This window comes from Bactrocera latifrons, unplaced genomic scaffold (assembly GCF_001853355.1).
Source record: "Bactrocera latifrons isolate USDA-ARS-PBARC rearing strain unplaced genomic scaffold, ASM185335v1 scaffold_313, whole genome shotgun sequence".
Taxonomy (NCBI): domain Eukaryota; kingdom Metazoa; phylum Arthropoda; class Insecta; order Diptera; family Tephritidae; genus Bactrocera; species Bactrocera latifrons.
Genome location: NW_017536775.1, coordinates 67,434 through 74,140, shown reverse-complemented (window position 1 = coordinate 74,140; position 6,707 = coordinate 67,434). Strand labels below are relative to the sequence as shown.

General features: G+C 34.4%; 1 protein-coding gene across 3 annotated transcripts in view; it reads left to right on the top strand.

The window, feature by feature from the left end:
- LOC108970888 (protein jim lovell) overlaps positions 1-6,707 on the top strand; it is a 45,184-nt gene that overhangs the window by 6,774 nt on the left and 31,703 nt on the right. For all 3 annotated transcript variants that reach the window (XM_018936585.1, XM_018936583.1, XM_018936582.1), the window contains exon 2: positions 1,295-1,588. The gene's annotated coding sequence lies outside the window, so the exon portion shown is untranslated. The remainder of the gene's footprint in view (positions 1-1,294; positions 1,589-6,707) is intronic.

The following is a 6,707-nucleotide window of genomic DNA, read 5'->3' as shown; positions in this document are numbered from 1 at the left end:
GGTGTTTCTAAAATTGATTTTCTTCAAGCATAAAAATTAAATTAATAATCTGTGAACGCACTTTTTCATATTGAACGAAAGAATAATTACTGGATCTAGTAGTTCAAATAAATGAAATCTTCTGAAATTTCAATTATCTTCAAACAAATCTAAATATTTCAAGGCTTTGTAACAACAACGAAGAACACACATACACAAGCCGCAACAAGTGGCATGCATATTTCACCTGTGGACGCACAAAGATGCAGGCCACTCGAAATACTTGACAGCGAAATTCTATGGAAAAAAAATATTGTGACAAATATGCGTACATATGTAGGATTTATTTTAGTTATTGCTGCCGCAATACCAGGAAGCGTAAGCATAAGCCACACACACACATGCTTTACATTCAACACACCTTGTCATAAGGACACAACAAGTGCATGCGTGAAGGCCAGCGCTTAATTACCGAGAGGKGCACTATTAAAATATCGACAGACATTTTTGAAATATTTGCCAAACCAATTTAAAGCTGAGTAGGAGAGCCAACCTAAGCACACGTACACGCACTCAAGCTGGTCACACACACACACATATGCAGGTCACACATGCAATCACTAGACAATTGAGCTGTCAACACACGCATGGCGTTGGTTTGCCGCCGTTGGTTCACCGTTTTGCAGACGCATCGTCCTTGCGTTGTCTGTGCTGCGGGCGGCAAACGAAAACAGAATGAAACGCATGAAATATAAATAGGTGCATGGACCGCCTACAAATCATAAATGTACGCTAACACACAAACAAGTAAGATGCTATTTTTACCTGCCGCAATGCAACACATGACATACACACGAACATACATTACATATATTGGTGTGTGTGCTCGCTGCGTGCTCACTTTTCACCTCCTTGTTGCTCCTACTGTCCAGCTGCGCTTGTGTGTGTTTGCCTTTCGCCACGCAYATGTGATTGTTGCCATTCATCATTCCTGTTTATTTACTGCTATGTCCTCTTAGGCCTCAAGGCTACTGCTTGCATTCACAAATTTATGTGTGTGTGTGTGTGTATTTGTGTGCTCTCTTACATGCCACTAGTTGTAAGTGTATTTGTTTTCGGCCGACACACTTGTCATAATTATGCTGTCGTCAGTGCCATTGTGGTTGCGCGTCGCCGTCTCACTCAGTGCCGAACCAAAGWCACATGTGTGCACGCATGCACTCCCACATGTGAGCGCCTTCAGTTTCACTCCGAATATATTTTATTTATTTATTGTAACGAAAAAATAATAAAAATAACATGCTCTTTGTTTTAGTGCCAAATGCATGCGTAGTGTTGAATAAAACATGCAGTCCCATAATAAACAAAARAAAACAACAAGAAAAAACAAAATGTGATGTTCTAATATGAAAATACAATAAATTGTGCAATAATTTGTGAGAGCAGTGTCCGAAATACGTCAGCAAGTGCTGTGTGCATAACAGATCAGTGATCGAATGCGACTATCGAAGCATAAAGTGACGCGTTTCAGCTATAAAACATTCAAGAAAAGCAAAATTACAGCAGTGCAAATTTTTCTCGATTACAGTTTTGGAATAATTAATACAAAGTAAGTGCATGATTAAACCAAAGCATATGAAACAGTCAAAAATTAATATTTATTTAAACAAAAAAAAAATTGTTTATAAATATATAACACAGGATATTTTCAAGGATAAAACTGCTTTAGACAAGACAAGACAAAACAAGACATGCTTGACAATTAGAGTGTTATTTCGAGAGAAGTTCGAGTATTTTTTTTTTTATTGTTATTTTTTTGGTTTTTTTTTTTTTTTTTTTTTTTTTTTTTTTTTTTTTTTTTTTTTTTTTTTTTTTTTTTTTTTTTGTTCGGCAACTGAAATTTTTTCAAACCATATTCTATAATTTTTAACCCCTACAGGGTATACTACGTTTTCAGTATACTAAGGGTATAATAACGATATATTAAGTTTGCCACAAAGTTTGTAACACCCAGCAAAAAACGTCGTAGACTCTATAAAATATAAATAAATGATCAGCAAGACGAACTCCGTCCATTGATCCATGCCCGTCTGTCTGTCCGATGAGCTAAAGAACTGAAATTTTACACACATTCTTTTCTTACTAATAAGCTACTCATACGTCGAAACCGCTGATATCAGACGACTATAGCATATAGCTGCCATACAAACTAAACGATCGGAATCAAGTGCTTATATGGAAAACTTTTGCATTTGAGGAGATATCTTCACAAAATTTGGCATGGGTTATTCTTTAAGGCACCAATATAATATATCTGAAGAAATTGTTCAGATCGGACTACTTTAGCATATAGCTGTCATACAAATCGAATGAAACCATGTAAGGAGGCCTTTTTTATTTGTGAAGTGTATTATACATTTGGTGCAACCGAATTTAATGTTATTTCTTGTAGCAGAGTGAGAAACATGCCGTGTTCTGATCATCCCGAATTCTACCCTAGTGGTTATCTGAGCAATAAAAATGCTCGACTAATGCATGCCATTATCAAAATTGAAAAAAAAGTTCATAAAATGGCGGCTACTCGAAAATTAAAAACTGTTTTTTTTACCATTTTTGATTTTTTTTTTTTTTTTGTTTTTTGTAAATAATACAAATCAGAAACTATTTTTTACGATTTTCGAGTTTTTCTAATATTACAACACATTAGTTTGTTAATTCATGCGAAAATGTGATATTTTTATAATATTCGTGCCAAATTTCAATTATATGAACTAAAAAGAACTGGAAAGGCATAAGTTTAGACTAAACCAGTCGATTTTCTACGCCACTAACCGTCTAAGAACTTTTGAATATTTGAAAAATCATAATTATAAGATATTTTTGATTACCTGAAYACTCTTGAAATATATACTATACTAGAATAATAACTTATGCTTTCAAGCAAGTTAAGCCTTTCAACTTGCCAATTGAAAGTGACATAATGAAGTAAAAAACAACCTATACTAAATCTGCTTGCCATTTATTTTACAACTTTCACTAATCAACAGCAAGACTTCTTATAAAAAAATAAATCATACATCATATTTTYTTAATTTTACACTCCGTTGCCAAAAGTTCCGACAATTTTCGAAATATGCACTGCAAAAACATAAGTGGCAAATTTTTGAAAATTTAAAAATTAAAGCTTTAAATTTTGTATGAAAGCTAGGATACAACTCCACACAAATGAGGTTTGAAGTTAAATGGGCTTAGATTACTTTGTAAATTACACTGATTGATTATGGCTTTATTATTGGTTAATTTCTTTTTTTTGAGTTATTATTTAAGTCTTAGAAAAATTTACAGAAAATTAAAAAAAAAAATTTAAATTGGTAACTTTTTCTTTTATTTATGGAAAATTACTATTAGACTTACACAAAAAGAGGGCACAATATTTTTTTATTTCATTAGATCCCTCATTAACTACTTTGTTGGYCGATTCGACGAAACAATGGTGACAACATGACGGAAGAACATGCCTTTATCACGCTTAAAAACGTAAAAAAGCGATGGCAAATAGTAGTTTTGCAAAATTGAAACTAAAACCTAACGAATATGACAAAAATTATGGATGAATGTTTTAAACTTAATTTTGAAATATCTACAAAAAATTAAGTCTGTTGATGCCACAATAACCGCATAAGCTACACTTCATGGCAGTGATAAGGCATTTAAAACTCACATGGCCTGACGAACGCCTACTCTGCTCTATACATATGGCTTAGTTTTGTCATGATTAAGGAGCTATATCAGTGTAACGCGTGAAAAGTTAGGCGATTTTCGTGGATTTTTTTAAAATAAAGTTCTCTATTGAATGTTTCGAACTTCTTTGAACGTAATAAGCTATATTTTTAGCTATATTTTAATTTTTTTTGCTTTTACAAAACTGTTGAAACATAACGGAGTTATGTGCTGCCTTCGGAGATGCCGAAAAAAAGTACCCCAGCTGCTGTCATAATTCCGGCTGAATGAGTAGCTAAAAAAATTCAAAAAGTTTAGTAAACTTAGATTTATTTTCTATACAATGATCTTTGAAAAATATAAAAAATTAAAAAATGGCGTAATTTTGAAAACAGAAATTCGTTTTTTAAGCTAAAAAATTGTCTATATATATATATATATATTTTTTTTTTGTAATGCCAAATTCACAAATTTCAATATGTTTATACCTCCGAACGGCCGCTCTTTAGAACGCTGCGATTTAAAACCTATTCAAGATACAACTTTGCCGATTTTACAGGATATTTTTGAAAAACGATCGGAAAAGCAAATCAAAATTGTTTTGAGAGTGTCGCACTGGTATAGTCGCAACTATATACCAGTGTCGTCAGTGGATTGACACATAAGTGTCGTCAAATTTTCCACCCACCACCGAGTGTAGTTTTATGTTTTTTTCTTTTACCTAAAAAGCAAGGGCAATAAAAGAATATATGCTCAGAGTCTTTAAAGCACTCAGAGCAAGTCGGACAATGCGGACTAATGTCGTGCTGGAATCTGTACAGGTAGCTGCTAAAGCACCCATGTCCACTTAGTATTTGGGTTAGTTGGAAATCTARGTCCCCATGTCGTCTGTCGATCCAGGTATGGATATCCGGTACTGTAGGTCCAACGTCTTTTTTGTTAGGTTCGCCACYGTTGCTGCCATATTGATAAGCTTTTGACTCACTTTTCTCTTTTGGCACCTACGACCGGGTTAATTTATATACTTGCTCGTATTTGTCACCCTGTATTTCAGTGGATATCATATTGGCTATTACTTCAGCAGCAACTGAGAAGGAAAAGAGAGAGAGAGATAGCTTCAAGTGCAGCCGAAGTGCGCGTTTTTTACTTATTTTCGCTGTATAGATGCTTTTTAACACATCATTTTTTTTTTTTTGACCCACCCTAATACGCAATTATATTTATTTATATAATATTATTCATTTGGAGCAATGCCTTAACAAATATCTCCTGTATTAACTATAAMTTTAATTACTTCTCTAAAGCAAACGCAAATTTAAACGAAGTTGAAAAATAGTGCAGACAAATGTGAATAAGAAGGCAAAACAGAAAGTAAATAATAAAATAGATACTGACGTATAAAATGTATGTGAGTATGGCTGCATATGTAATTATTTSTGTATTTAAAGTAAAACGCCAACTAATTGCACATTGTTGCARCGAAGCGTAAGGATGTGGTAATGCCACTTCAAGTGCTTTCTTTCAAAACCAAAAAAAAAACCAAAAAACCAAAAAATTCGCACACATGCTCACACACATATCGCGTTGCAACTCGAAAGCTGCAGGTGCGGCGCTACTTAAAGCGCYCCCTTTGGCATAGTTGTTGTTGTTGTTTGCTAGCTTTCATTTGCTTGTTTGTTTTTACAACCAATTTTCCTACTSTTTAAGTTTTTTCCTCCGTTTTTGCATTTCCTTCATTTCCTACGGTTTGCGGCTGCTACGAAGGCAAAGCAGCTCTCAACTTAGTGCAAACTAACCAAACAGTTAAGAWATAAAAACAGTTATTTTACGCAGTTTATTTTTTATTTTTATTTATTTTTTTCTTAGTTTCAAGCGTGAGTAACGGTAGCTGTTTACCGCGACGCGGCAGTAATACTTTACTTGAGCGTGCCGCACTTATTTGAAGCAAGTCATAGGCGATACTGTGCGTATGTATGCATGAGTGTGTGTGTTTGTGTGGAGACTTACTTGATTTTAAAGCAAAATTCAGTTTGCTTCTCAACTCTAWGCAACTTTTTTCCATTCCAAACATATCCTTGCACATGCTGCACGCCGCGCCATTCATGCCACATCAGTTTGATGAGCTGGCTGCTGCTTTGTACGCAGCTTTCTTAAGCCAGATTGCCCCAGAAGAAGTCATACACGCATGCATAGACACGTTGATTCTAATTAATTCATACATACGTCGTTTCTGCACACATACAYACACATTTATTTACCAAAAACATATGCATACACATAMAAATATCTAGGCAGCTGTGTGTGAATTGCTTGTGGAAACAGGTAACTTTTAGTTGCGCTGCCGGTTACCTTCCGCATCCCTGTTTGCTGTTTGCTTTAACAAGTGTATGTTTGCACCAAAAAAATAAAAATAAAATAAAATAAAAATTCAAAAAAAAAGTATAAAACAGAAAAAAGAACGCCGCCACCGTGAGTTKAGTGTTGCGCGTAGACAAAGTCAGGAAAGACAAATAAAACGCATACATCAGCTATTAGCACACATTAAGTGTGTGCGTACATGCGTGCATATATGTTTATATTTAACATACACTAACATTATACATACATATATGTATATGTATAAAAAATAAATCTTATGTCATTAAGTCAGCGTATGCTTAGYCGTATCCGCAAGGATATCCACAGTGGCACGTAGCTGAGATTGCAACTTTTGAATACTCGCACACGCTTGTTGTTGTGTTTAGAGTTTGTGGCATRCTACATGTGGCGTTAGTCGACTCTRGTGAGTAWYCTGAGAATGATATAAGAAAAACCGTTAGCTCATTATAGCTTRAAAGGGTATAAAAAGATCTCATTCTTACTTTACATGGTTGAATTTSTATGGCAGCTATATGCTATAGTAACCCGATCCGAGCAATTCGTTTGGAGATTGTAGSGCTGCCTCGGATTATAGTTTGTGCAAAATTTTTCAAAGTTATCTCGACAAATAAAAAAGTTTTCCATACAAG